Source organism: Budorcas taxicolor, chromosome 2, assembly GCF_023091745.1.
Source record: "Budorcas taxicolor isolate Tak-1 chromosome 2, Takin1.1, whole genome shotgun sequence".
NCBI classification, from domain to species: Eukaryota; Metazoa; Chordata; class Mammalia; order Artiodactyla; family Bovidae; genus Budorcas; species Budorcas taxicolor.
In genome coordinates, this window is record NC_068911.1 from 110,691,511 (window position 1) to 110,705,595 (window position 14,085).

A 14,085-nucleotide genomic window follows, 5' to 3' on the forward strand; every position below is an offset into this window, starting at 1 on the left:
CGACTCTATCTCTATATTATCTGTCTCTCAGTTCCCTCCTAAAAGAGATAAGGGAAAAGTGCTCAGTAGCTTAGTTGTGTCCAGATCTTTGCAACACCGAGAGCTGTAGCCCACTAGGCATCTCTGTCTAAGGGATTTCCCAGGCAAGAGTACTGGAGTGGGTTGCAGTTTCCTACTCTAGGGGATCTTTGTGACCCAGGGATCAAACCTGTGTCTCGTGCATTAAGGCTTTACCACTGAGCCATGGAGGAAGCCCCAAGTGAACAAGATATGGCACTAAACACAATTCATTTCTAATTAAGCATTACATATGTTATTTCCCTTGGTGGCTCAGATGGTAAAGAATCTGCCTGCCATACAGGAGACCTGGGTTCCATCTCTGGGTTGGGAAGATCCACTGGAGAAGAGAATGGCAACCCACCCCAGTATTCTTGCCTGGAAAATTCCCATGAACAGAGGAGCCTGATGGGGTGCAATCTATGAGGGATCCCAAAGAGTCAGACACGATTGAGCAACTAAGTACATGTCATTTCCCAGCGTGCTTTGGATAGACTCCCTTTTAGTTCTGAGTCTTTGAATAAGTCTATTTAGGACCCCAAGGGAATTTTCTTCATTATATGAAATTAAATTCTGACTCTTTGAAGACTTATAGCCCCCACTTGTGTGTGTATGTGTATGTATGTGTGTTTGTGTATGTGTGATTATTGGTTTTTCACTAGAAGAAATTTATGAAAATATAATAGACTATTAGTGGTAGAAGGGACTATAGAGATTTTTATTCTGAGGTTTATTAAATTCATTTTGGTTTATTAAATTCATTTTGGCAAAGGACCCTTACCTAAAATTGAATCTTACAGATAAATATAATAAAATGATGCCATCCTGGCTGGTTGAAGAGAAAAGTAAGTTCTGGTTTCTTGGTCTTTCTTTCAACTTATTACCTTACCCTCCATCAAGTTATCCTTAAAGCTTGTCCTTGGAATTGTACCAGTTCCCAGAAAGATATTGTAAGCGTATAAACCTAGTGGATGCCTCCTCATTTTATGAAAGAAGAAGCTGAGATTCAAAGCAGAAGAGGCCCTTGCTCAAGTCCTCACACACAGTTAGCTGTGACTCACATCCTGGATTCCAAGTGCAGCTCACTTGTATTGGCATGACATCATCCTTCAGTTAGCTGTGATCATTGCCTCACAGTGTATTTAATAGCATTCCGAAGGAAGCAAGATGAACACATTTCCAAATCAGCAAGGGTCGCTGTGAATAAGAAGAAAGTTCATTGGAGACTTATGGGAGGTGTCTATCTTTATACTCTCCTCTTGCTATCACTTTCTCTGTCTCAGGGGGTCCATTTCCCACTGGTGATCCCTTGGCATGAGCAAAAATCAAATATGTTTAATTTAGATTTTCTTCAGGCTCCTTAACTTGCAATCGGCACATCTTTGTATGCTTACCTCTCCAGCTGTTCTCTGTGTGAAACCAAACTAACCAAGACTGCTGAAAATGCAGAGCCACTTAGTGTCAAGGTATTTCCCTAACGGCTTCAATATTCTTAAAGCGACTAATTTAATTGGAGTTGTAAGGCATCAGATAGTAATGATATCCTTTGGCTATATTCTTAGTGGGTTATATACCTATAATGAAACCTATAATGAAAAAGAAAGTGGAAGTATATTTGAGAAGCAAATCCACTGAATTTCTGTGCAGCAGATAAAAATGTGGCAGCTTCTGTAATGCCTTAACTTTGGTCTTATCCTCAGAGACTCATGAGTCTGGTTATAGGGTATGGACATTAGATTAATATTGGCATTGGAAATTCTTGTTAAATTCTAAATTCACACAATGTTTCTCTAACTGGGGACCCAATTCCTTAGTCACCTGTCTTGGAAAGCTATGATTGTAATGTGGGCTGCTAACTTTATTTACTGTGATTAATTATTTTTGTGAAGTGAAGTGAAGTCGCTCAGTCGTGTCCGACCCTCAGCGACCCCATGGACTTCAGCCTTCCAGGCTCCTCCGCCCATGGGATTTTCCAGGCAAGAGTACTGGAGTAGGGTGCCATTGCCTTCTCCGAATTATTTTTGTATCCTAGACTTATCCCAGCTATATTCTGGGTTCCTTTCTGCTATCCCCATTTTTCTTGAGCTGGCAGTAATTTGCCATGGGATTTTGTACCTCTTTTGACTATTTCTAAGAGTGTTTATGTAGCCCATGTTCTTGGAAGACAGAGGTATTATCTTCCTTCAGGCCTGAGGACATCATTATAATGATAATGCCTTCCTTAGGGAAAATGTTGGATGGGGTTGCTTGCAACCTCCATCAAAGATCGAGTGTTTTCTAATCTCAGGGCTCCTTGGCTATAGTACAAACCTACTATACATGCAGCATCCCCCAGCCCAGCTCTGCATGACCCCCACTCACCCTTCCTGTGGAACTGAGAGTCAAAAGCCTCAGGATGGGGAACATGTGTACACCTGTGGTGGATTCATGTTGATGTATGGCAAAACCAATACAATATTGTAAAGTAATTAGCCTCCAATTAAAATAAATAAATTTATATTAAAAAGAAAAAGCAACTGGTGAAAACATGAAACTCATGCTGTATTATTTTAAAAACACTTCTTGGCTATGTTTTACATGTTCTGTTGAAGAAAACTTTGGGAATAAAACCCTCAAGTTCCACAATCTTGTGTGGCATCAGTGATGCCATCCAGCCATCTCATCCTTTGACACCCTATTACATATTGTGTAATATATAGCAACAATTTAAAAGGAATTATTTTATGGGATTTTCCATTTTGCACCTTAAACTATCCAGAATTCAGTTTTGGACTGGGACTTAGTAGGATTCTAACTTTTATTTTGTATTTCCAAATAGCCACATTTTCTAATATTACTTATGAAATCTGTTCTTAAGTAAGTTTTATTTTCCTTACTGATTTTTTCTAATTTTTATTTTTTTATGTTTATACATCTTCATGAGTTTATACAGCATTTACAGTTATTACAAAATATTGGCTGTTTTCCCTGTGTCATACAATACATGCTTGCAGCCTATCTTACACCTGGTGGTCTATGCCTCTCACTCTCCCACCCCTATAATGCCCCCTCCACTGGTAACCACTAGTTTGTGCTCTATATCCGTGAGCCTATTTTTGTTTATGTTCACTAGTTTGTTGCATTTGTTTTAGATTTCACATGAGTGATATGATACAATATTTGTCTTTCTCTGTCTGACTTGTTTCACTTCACGTAATACTCTCCAAGTTCATCCATGTTGCTGCATATGACAAAGTTCAGTTCAGTTCAGTTCAGTTGCTCAGTCGTGTCCGACTCTTTGTGACCCCATGAATCGCAGCACACCAGGCCTCCCTGTCCATCACCAACTCCCAGAGTTCACTCAGACTCACGTCCATCGAGTCAGTGATGCCATCCAGCCATCTCATCCTCTGTCGTCCCCTTCTCCTCCTGCCCCCAATCCCTCCCAGCATCAGAGTCTTTTCCAATGAGTCAACTCTTCGCATGAGGTGGCCAAAGGACTGGAGTTTCAGCTTTAGCATCATTCCTTCCAAAGAAATCCCAGGGCTGATCTCCTTCAGAATGGACTGGGTGGATCTCCTTGCAGTCCAAGGGACTAGTATTTGTTTTCATGGATGAATAATTAATTCCATTTTATGTGTGTATGTGTGTGTTTGTGTGTCTGTGTGTGCTACATCTTTTTATTCATTCATCTGTTGATGGACACGGGTTGCTTCCATATCTTGGCTATTGTAAATAATGCTAATAAATTGAGGAGCATATATCTTTTCGAATTAGTGTATTTTTTTCAGATATACACCCAGAAGTAGAATTGGCTGTGTTATTTGGTAGTTCTTTATTTTGTTGTTGTTAGAAACTTTCATACTGTTTTCCCAGTGGCTGCCCTTTGCATTTCCACCAGCAAAGGACAAGGTTACCCTCTCTCCTTTTTATTGTATCTTTGCCAGTGTTTGATGTTTGTGCTCTTTCTGATGATAGCCATTCTGATAGGTGTAAGGTGATGCCTCACTGTGATTTTGATTTGCATTTCCCTGATGATCAACAATGTTGAACATCTTTCTTTACTGGTTTTTAAGTGATATCCTTACAAATATAAATTCAGTCTGATTCTGAATTCTCTATGTCATTCCATTGATCTATTTGACTATTTCTTAACTATTGATTATGTCACAAAATTACTAAAGATTTACAGGGTATTATGATAGTTAGGACATCAAGTTCTGCCTCAGTTGTATTACTTTAAAAACTGTTCTTGGCTATGTTTTATATGTTGTTTTTAGGAAAGCTTTCGGAATAAGCCCCTAGAGTTCCACAATCTAGAGCCTTGTGCCCTGCAGAACCAGGCCATTCCCATGACCAGGGAAATATAGCGGTTGCATTGGTCAGACCTGAGTTCCATGTTCTAATCTTGGAGTGTTATGTGCGGGCACATATCCTGAGATCCAAGGAGAGAATTTTGGTAGATAAAGTGTGGTGTCAGAACTGTAGGGTAGGGAGAAATTAGCATTATGTTAATCAAAGGGTAGTAATGAACACAAAACATCAAAAGATATCAAGTCCCCACTACATTTTATGTCCTTAAACGGTTTTTATGGCACTGGGAATCTACTCAGGGTGTGATACTAAATGGCATACTTTCCTCCAAAAAGGAAGCTATGGTTACAAACAAGAAATGCCACATACTCATAATTAAATTTGTTTTTCAACCGTGCATTTACTGTAGTGACCTTCAAAGTTGTGTTTTAAAATCAAATTTTTATTCTTTCAATTTTTTACTTACTCAGAGCATTCCATTAGTTTACATTAAAAGAAAGGATTTAGAAAGATGGCTATAAAGTTGGAAGAATCTTATTAAGTATAACCAAAGAGAATTAAATTGGAATTTCAAGGTCACAAGTCCTATTAATCTGTCTCCTGTACAATCAGCTTCACATCATCCTTACAGATGGGCACTCAGACCCTGCATCCTAAATGACTGCTCCGTGCAGGTTATGTTGAAGATCCTATGGCTTTTCCTATCTCAGGGCCTTCGTACACACTCTTTCCAACACCTGGGAATTTCTCTGTCCTCTTCTTTCCCCTTATCTAGCTAACTGCAATGCATACACAAAATATTTTCTTGGTATTTTTAGTAATACATGCATGGCTTAGAGTGATGTTCAAGATCTTCCAGAGTATGACTACCACCCATTTATATTTTTAGTCTACCTCTTAATAAACCACTCTAGGTACCTAAACACCCTCTCCGTCTTATTATTTATACTTGTATCAGCTGCATATTTGGCCTCTTTCTACAGACATTCTCTCAGAAGTACTTTTTCTTTTTTATTCACTCTCTCACATATTTTGCTTATCCTTAGTCACATTCTGACTGGAATTACAGGGATCTGAAAGCATGTGTGCTACTGGGGTGTGTATGCATATTCAAAGTGTTTCTTCCAAGTACATTTTGTTACTCCAGGGTAAGGACCAGACTTTATTCATTTGCGTACTTTCCGTAGAACTTGGAGTGAGTGGTGACGGGCAGTTTCTCAAACTTTAGACCTCATCAAAATCCTCTGGAGGGCTTTTAAATAAGCTTGTTAGGCTCTTCTCTTGAGTTTCAGGTTCAGGAAACCTGAGATAAAACCAGAGGATTTTCATTTTAACATTTTGGTGATACAGTGCTACCTACTCTGTAACCACACATTGAAACCGTCCTCCTATGACAGTGTTCTCAGATGTGGTTACAAGTTAGAATCTCTGGGGAAAGTAAAAAAAAAAAAAAAAAAAGGACTATGCCTGGGCTCCACCCTAGACAAAATAAAATCTCTGTGTGTGTTAGTTGCTCAGTCATGTCCGACTCTGTGATCCCGTGGACTATAGCCCTTCGGGCTCCTCTGTCTATGGAATTCTCCAGGCAAGAATACTGGAGTGAGTAGTCATGCTCTTCTCCAGGGGATCTTCCCAATCCAAGGATCGAACCTGGGTCTCCCACATTGCAGGCAGATTTTTTACCATCTGAGCCACCAGGGAACTGAGGGTGGGACTTTTCTGATGCAAAAGCAAAACAAAAATGCAACAGCTCAAGGGATTTTGTTGTTGTTCAGTTGCTCAGTCATATCTCTTTGTAACCCCATGGACTGCAGCATGCCAGGCTTTCCTGTCCTTCACTATCTCCCAGAGCTTACTTAAACTCGTGTCCACTGAGTCAGTGGTGCCATCCAACCATCTTGTCTTCTGTTGTCCCTTCTCCTCCTCCTTCTATCTTTCCAAGCATCAGGGTCTTTTCCACCGAGTCAGCTCTTCACATCAGGTGGCCAAAGTATTGGAGCTTCAACTTCACTATCAGTCCCTCCAATGAATATTCAGGACTGATTTCCTTCATGATTGACTGGTTTGATCTCATTGCAGTCCAAGGGACTCTCAAGAGTCTTTTCTAACACCACAGTTCAAAAGCAGCAATTCTTTGGTGCTCAGCCTTCCTTATGGTCCAACTCTCACATCCATACATGACCACTGGAAAAATCATAGCTTTGATCAGATGGGCCTTTGTTGGCAAAGTAATGTGTCTGCTTTTTAATATGCTGTCTAGGTTTGTCATAGTTTGTCCCCCCACCCCTCCGCCAAGGAGCAAGCGTCTTTTAATTTCATGGCTGCAGCCACTATCTGAAGTGATTTTGAAGCCCAAGTAAATAAAGCCTGTCACTGTTTCCATTGTTTCCACATCTATTTGCCATGAAGTGATGGGGCTGGATGCTATGTGATTTTAATTCTGTGCAAATAGCAAGTGAGAATTGAAGTCTTGAATGAGAGAGAGCATGCTTGTTGGGAGGCCAGGTTAAAACATATGTCATAACCAAATTAGTAAATGGAACTTGGGGGCTGTGTCTCACACTTTAATGTGCCTGAAGTTAAGATGCAGATGGTAAATCCAGGGTGTGTTGAGATGCTTCTAATCTAACAAGCTCCCACATGATTATAATCCATGAACCACACTCTGATTAGCAATGAGTTTCATGAAGATGTCCATGAAGAAATCTGTTCAGGGAAAGAAAGTAATAAGAAAAGTAGGTGGACGGATGAGATCAGGAAAGTGAAACAAGGCTGGATGACTCACAGGCAATAAAGCTTTAGGACTTCAAACATGGGAAGGAAGAGGAAGTGCTGCAGGATTTCTCGCTCAGGAAATTACTTAAAAGCTATAAGTTTAAGCCTTTACGTGAGTTTTTTAGAGAGAGCATCCAATCTTGACAAGATTGGCCCAAACTAAGTATGCAATTTCTACCTGATTGAGAAAGCAGACATGTGAGTAAAAAGGCAAATGCAGCTTCTAGTGGTTCATCTTGACAGAGGCCCAGAGAGATTTTATTAAAGCCTGTGGGCTTTCTCTGTCTTCTAATTTGCCTTAATTGAGAAGGTAATCTTCATTGCAAAACAACAAGATTTCACTTTATTCTGAGGAGCTGGCATTAAATTCATCCTATAGAGTATGTTTAGAGACCAAGATTGTAGGCAAAGATTATCTAAGCAGTAGTTGCACCAGGTTCACTTAATAATAAACATATACCCTGCACATATTTCAGCTTTCTTTGGTTGATTTTTACTTGCAAAACGCATATCTGAAGGTATGTCATAGTGGATGTCGTTTATAGTGCTGTGTTGGACTTCATTCTCTATAAAATCAAGTATATTTTTTCCAAGTAAGCTCTTCCCTGATTCATTTCTCTAGATGGAGAATGGAACGTTTGAAAGAAATTTAATTCTTTAGAATTTCTAGGAGGTCGTGTTCAGAGTTGGGGGGTGGTGGCGAGGTTATATAGTCTTCAGTCTCAGCCTAAGTCCATTGTCCCTGTGGTGGTGACCACCCAAGAATATATTTGCATATCTTGGAACCTGTGAATATGGTCTTATTTGGAAAAAAACGAGGATACTTGAAGATACAATGTTATTTAAGAATGGGCTTCCCCCATGGCTCAGTTGGTAAAGAAACTGCCTGACAATGCAGGAGACTCAAAACCTATGCATTCAATGCCCTTCGTTGGGAAGATCCCGTGTAGAAGGAAATGGCAACCCCCAACAGTATTCTTGCCTGGAAGACTCCATGCACAGAGGACCGTAGTGGGCTACAGTCCATGGAGCCACAAAGAGTCAAACACGACTGAGGATGCGCATACACTCACACACGAGATAAGATTATCCTAGATTCCCTGGATAGGTCCTGAATCCAATGCTAAGTGTCTCTATGACACAGAAGAGGAGAAGACACAGAGGTGACCAGGCGAAGGTGGAGGCAGACACTGGAGGGATGTAGTCCCAAGTTCAGAAATGCCTGAAGCCACCAGGTATTTTACAGAGACTGTCCCCTAGAGCGAGTGGAACATTCTGGCCCTGTGGACACCTTGATTTTTGGATTTCTGCTCTTCAGAACTTTGACAAACTAAGTTTCTGAGTTTCTTAAGCCCTCCAATTTGTGGTGATTTGTTATGAATGCGTGAATGTCTCTCAGTCATGTCTGACTCTTTGCAACCCCATAGATAGTCCATGGAATTCTCCAGGCCAGAATACTGGAGTGGGTAGCCTTTACTTTCTCCAGGGGATCTTCCCAACCCAGGGATAGAACCCAGGTCTCCTGCATTGCAGGCAGATTCTTTACCAGATGAGCCAATTTGTTAGGGTAGCCCTAGAAAACAACTGCATTACCTAATAACCCAGGCTCAGGAAAGGAAGGAGGAGAAAAAGGAAAACAAGTGCCCCGGGTCCTCAAAGGTCATTTTGTTTGAACTTTGCTTCAGTGCCTTTGTTGTGCCCTTCAATTCGTCTCTGCTGACAACAGGCTATCAGCAATCTTCAACAAGGCAGAGCTTTTCTGTTTATCCTGATCTTGAATCCAAATACATATCAGTGAGACCTGAAGAAAGCTAAGGGAATTCTCTGTGGGTAGATTGTGGGGAGTTGTGTGTTTGCGTGGTTTCAGCCTAAATCTTCAGGTTTAAACAGACTTCTATGGACTAACTAAAATACTGAGATTTAAAAGAACATTCTCGGTGGGAGTCCCCATACACCAGGCCTCTTGATGGTGAATGCTGTTACTTTTTCTCATACAAAATAGGCAGCTAGAAAGATACTGAATCTCCCAGGGAAATCCATAGCCCTCCAGGTCTATTTCCAATAGTCTAGTCTATGTTATTAATGTCAAATAGCACCTCTTCTTACTGGTGTTCAGTATCACTATTGAATCATTAGTTTTTATATTTCCAATATTATTTGGCAATTAATGAAAAATTGATTCCTGTCTGGCCTATGATTTCCTTCCCTGACTATCCCACTGCAGTTTAGACAAAGACCTGCCACTCTCTTAAACTGTGCTGTACATGAGAGTCTAGGTGTTTCTGTTCCTACTTGGGTTCCAGGCAGGCAGTGTAACTAGATTGCAGATAAGCTACCTGAGTATAAATGACTCACCTAATTATAACTTTTGATTCCTTGCTAAACTTCTATGTGGCTTCAGTAAAAATTATGTTCCCTTTTCACAGCATGAAAGAGGCAGTTAAGGCAAGAAAAGTGCATTCAGAAGTTTGAAGAGTGCAAATGTCTGATGGGTTGAAAAATGAGATTAACTATTCACTGACCGGACTCCTTTCTCTGTCAAGGTCAATTCTTCTAGAAAAAGTTATGATAGCTCATGATAGCAAAACAGTGATAGTATCCTCTTGTTTCTTTTTTGTCTTTCTCCTCCAAGTCTATTTCATTGTCAAATGTAACTTCTTTTTCTCATCAACCTGATACCTGGTATGGAATGGGCACTTTATGGTAACATTGTTCTTAAAGTATTCAGTTTACATAATTAGGGCTTCCCTGGTCTCTCAGAAGGTAGGTAAACAATCTGCCTACAATGCAGAATACCCAGGTTCTATCCCTGCCTCCGGAAGATCCCCTGGAAAAGGAAATGACAATTCACTGAAGTATTCTTGCCTGAAGAATTCCATGGACAGAGGAGCCTGGTGGGCTACAGTTCATGGGGCCGCAAAGAGTCGGATATGACTGAGTTCATATAATCATTCACTTATATAATTAAGTGTGGTTTTGTGATTACTTTTTACATCCCAAGGTGAGACACTTCATAGAACCTAATTATTTTTTTCCATTGAAAATATGTTTCAGAGACAGAAGCTATAGATCAGTATTCATTACAACAGCATCTCATTATTTTTAATGAGCAATTCCATTATTTCTGACTCTGCTGAGAGTGGGACTTAATTCTGTCTGCTTGTTAAAATTTGGTGGTCAGAAACATGAATTCTGGTGAAAATCTGCATTACAGATTATAAAATGTAAAGACAATCTCATATATTTGTCTATGCTTCACAAAACTACTTGATGTAGAAGGTGTGTTTCCTGTGAAGGGATAATTAGATGTTTTGTAATCAGTGTTATTTGCATGTCTTCAAAATTCCTCTGAAAAATGGGTAATTTTTAGCAAACATTCTCTACTGAACTAGCTAAAATTTTCAATTTCAGAAACGTTGGTCAAATCACTGACAACTCTAAAGACTTGTTCTCCATTTCCTTCCTGACTTTTAGGATGCATCTGTTGTTAAAATGTAGATGGGTGATGAATTTGTTCAAACATTTTTTGGAACATGATGGATGGAATGTAAAGAAAAGGGGGTCATGTATTTTTAGAGCAAAGAATGATTTTCAGAAAACAAAAAAAAGAGGAGAAAAAGAGAAAATAAAGTTTGCATACATTATTGCAGATATGCATGGTTTACATGGAAGTATACTCTTATAACCAATACCAGCTGTCTTATTTTCAAAAGGAGGAAGAAACACCCAAACATAATTAAACACCTGTTATGTAGTGTTTTGCTTGATGAGAGGGATATATAGTAAGTAAGGCAAAATTTCTGTTGAGGACTGTAGAGTGTGCTTGTGTGTGTATGTGTGTGGTGGTGGGGTCAGGTACATAAAAGAATGGTGAGGAATGAGTAGATGAGAAAGTAGTGGTCAAACCAACTTCAGAGAACAAAAACTAAAAAAAAAGAAAATCAAATATGTAAGCATCATTTTTATCTCCAAATCTTAGGGGTGGAGCATTGGAAAAAGGACTCTGCTCATAGGAAGATCACAAACCTGGGCTCATAGGGCATCTGAAGAGCACTTAAACTTGGTGTTAGTAGGCTCCAAACCTAGAAGGTTCACGTGTAGGTTCAATCTCCTGTTAATTTGTCATAGTCCCAGACTTATACCATTTAAGATTCAAAAGATACAATAGTTTACTTGAAAATTTGTAATACAACCAATTCTAGTTCTCTGTTCTTTCTTTTAATGCCTCGTGGTCATTAGCAGACATTAAAAAAACGAATGGATTTTGTTAGCTTTAAACTCAATCTGGAATGAACAGAAATAGGCATGTCCCCCTTTATTATGTTTTAAATGACAACTTTTCAGTGCACCCTTTTCAAAATAGTCATAATTTAGCTTGATAACTTAAAATTAAAATATTAGTCATTAGTATTATTTGAATTATAATACTTGTTTAAACAAATCTAGCTTGTCAAAACTATATACTAATTATTTTCAATGTTTTTTTTCTCTATAATTTAAAATCATAAAGTAGAAATAATTTTGTTCTTTATACCTGCTGCTGCTGCTGCTGCTAGTTTAAAAATAGCCCATTGTATAAAGGCAAGGTGTAATTATTATTCAACATATTTATTTTTGCAGATAACATGTAACTAAATTTGTTAGTTTCTTTGTGTGATACATGGACTAACTCGTTAACTTCCCTGGTGGCTCAGATGGTAAAAGCTTCTGCCTACAATGCGGGTGACCCAGGTTCGACCCCTGGGTCGGGAAGATCCCCTGGAGAAGGAAATGGCAACCCACTCCAGTACTCTTGCCTGGAAAATCTCATGGATGGAGGAGCCTGGTGGGCTGCAGTTCATGGGGTCAAAAAGAGTCAGACATGACTGAGTGACTTCACTTTCTTGAGACTAACTCGTTAAGCAATGCCTGGATCAGATACGTTAGCAACTGGAGCATTGTTTAAACTTGTTGGTGTTTTATAAATTCAAGTATAATTTATTCATGTATGACCACTGTTGGCTTTACAACTCATGTGTGTATTTATCTCTAAACATTCTTTAAACTTTATTATGTGCAAGACATCAAACTAACTTCTGTAAGATAAATCAGGATTCCATTTCTTCCTGTAATAAAGTTTCAATCATTCATATGCATATATACATATATGACTATACTTCAGTTCAGTTCAGTCGCTCAGTCGTGTCCAACTCTTTGCAACTCCATGAATCACAGCATGCCAGGCCTCCCTGTCCATTACCAACTCCTGGAGTCCACCCAAACCCATGTCCATTGAGTTGGTGATACCATCCCACCAACTCATCCTCTATCATACCCTTCTCCTCCTGCCCTCAATCTTTCCCAGCATCAAGGTTTTTTTAAATGAGTCAACTCTCTACATCAGGTGGCCAAAGTATTGGAGTTTCAGCTTCAACATCAGTCCTACCAATGAACAACCAGGACTGATCTCCTTTAGGATGGACTGGTTGGATCTCCTTGCAGTCCAAGGGACTCTCAAGAGTCTTCTCCAACACCACAGTTCAAAAGCATCAATGCTTCAGCGCTCAGCTTTCTTTATAGTCCAACTCTCACATCCATACATGACCACTGGAAAAACCATAGCCTTGACTAGATGGACCTTTGTTGACAAAGTAATGTCTCTGCTTTTTAATATGCTGTCTAGGTGGGTCATCACTCCAGTGTTCTTGCCTGGAGAATCCCATGGACCACAGAGCCTGGTAGGCTGCCATCTATAGGGTCGCACAGAGTCAGACATGACTGCAGCGACTTAGCAGCAGCAGCAGTAGCAGCAGGTGGGTCATAACTTTCCTTCCAAGGAGTAAGCGAACTTATAAGCCAACTTTCTCAGTCTCCTCTTTCACTTTCATCAAGAGGCTCTTTAGTTCTTCTTCACTTTCTGCCATAAGAGTATTGTCATCTGCATATCTGAAGTTATTGATATTTCTCTTGGCAAGCAGAGAACTTACAAAAAGTAAAAATAAATAAAAATAAAAAATAGGAGGAGCAGACTTGTGTAACATATATAAAAGGAAAAATTGAGCATCACTGTCCAAATGTGGGCTTCCCTGATGTTGCTGTTGCTAAGTCGCGTCAGTCATGTCCGATTCTGTGCAACCCCATAGATGGCAGCCCACCAGGCTCCCATCCCTGGGATTTTCCAGGCAAGAATACTGGAGTGAGTTGCTGTTTCCTTCTCCAGTGCATGAAAGTGAAAAATGAAAGTGAAGTTGCTCAGTCGTGTCCAGCTCTTCGCCACCCCATGGACTGTATCCTACCAGGCTCCTCCATCCATGGGATTCCCCAGGAGAGTACTGGAGTGGGTTGCCATTGCCTCCTCTGCTTCCCTGATGGCTCAGATGGCAAAGAATTTGCCTGTAATGCAGGAGACCAGGGTTTGATTCCTGGGTGGAGAAGATCTCATAGAGAAGGGAATGGATACCCACTCCCATATTCTTGCCTGGAGAATTTCATGGACAGAGGAGCCTAGTGGGCTATATAGTCCATGGGATCACATAGAGTCAGACATTACTAAGTGACTAGTACTTGGGGCTTCCCTGGTGGCTCAGTGGTAAAAACCCCACTTGACAATGCAGGAGATCCAGGTTTGATCCCTGGGTCAGGAAGATCCCCGCGAGAAGGGAATGGCAACCCACTCCAGTATTCTTGCCTGGAGAATCCCATAGACAGCAGAGCCTGGAGGGAGTACAGTCCACGGGTTCATGAAGAGCTGGATACGACTGAGTGACTAACACTTTTTCACTGCAAATGTATCTCATAATTTATGCCTTGTATGCCTTGTGTTGGTACCTGCTACTGCGTGAAAATATTTTAATTTCTAGGAGGTCAGCAAAGCCTGTTTGGTGTCAGGCATCTTGGAATGGCTCAGCCTACACAATACATATAGCATGAGGATCTCAGAGTTTCTGTCAGATAAATAAATATGAGAAGGGACTATGCTAC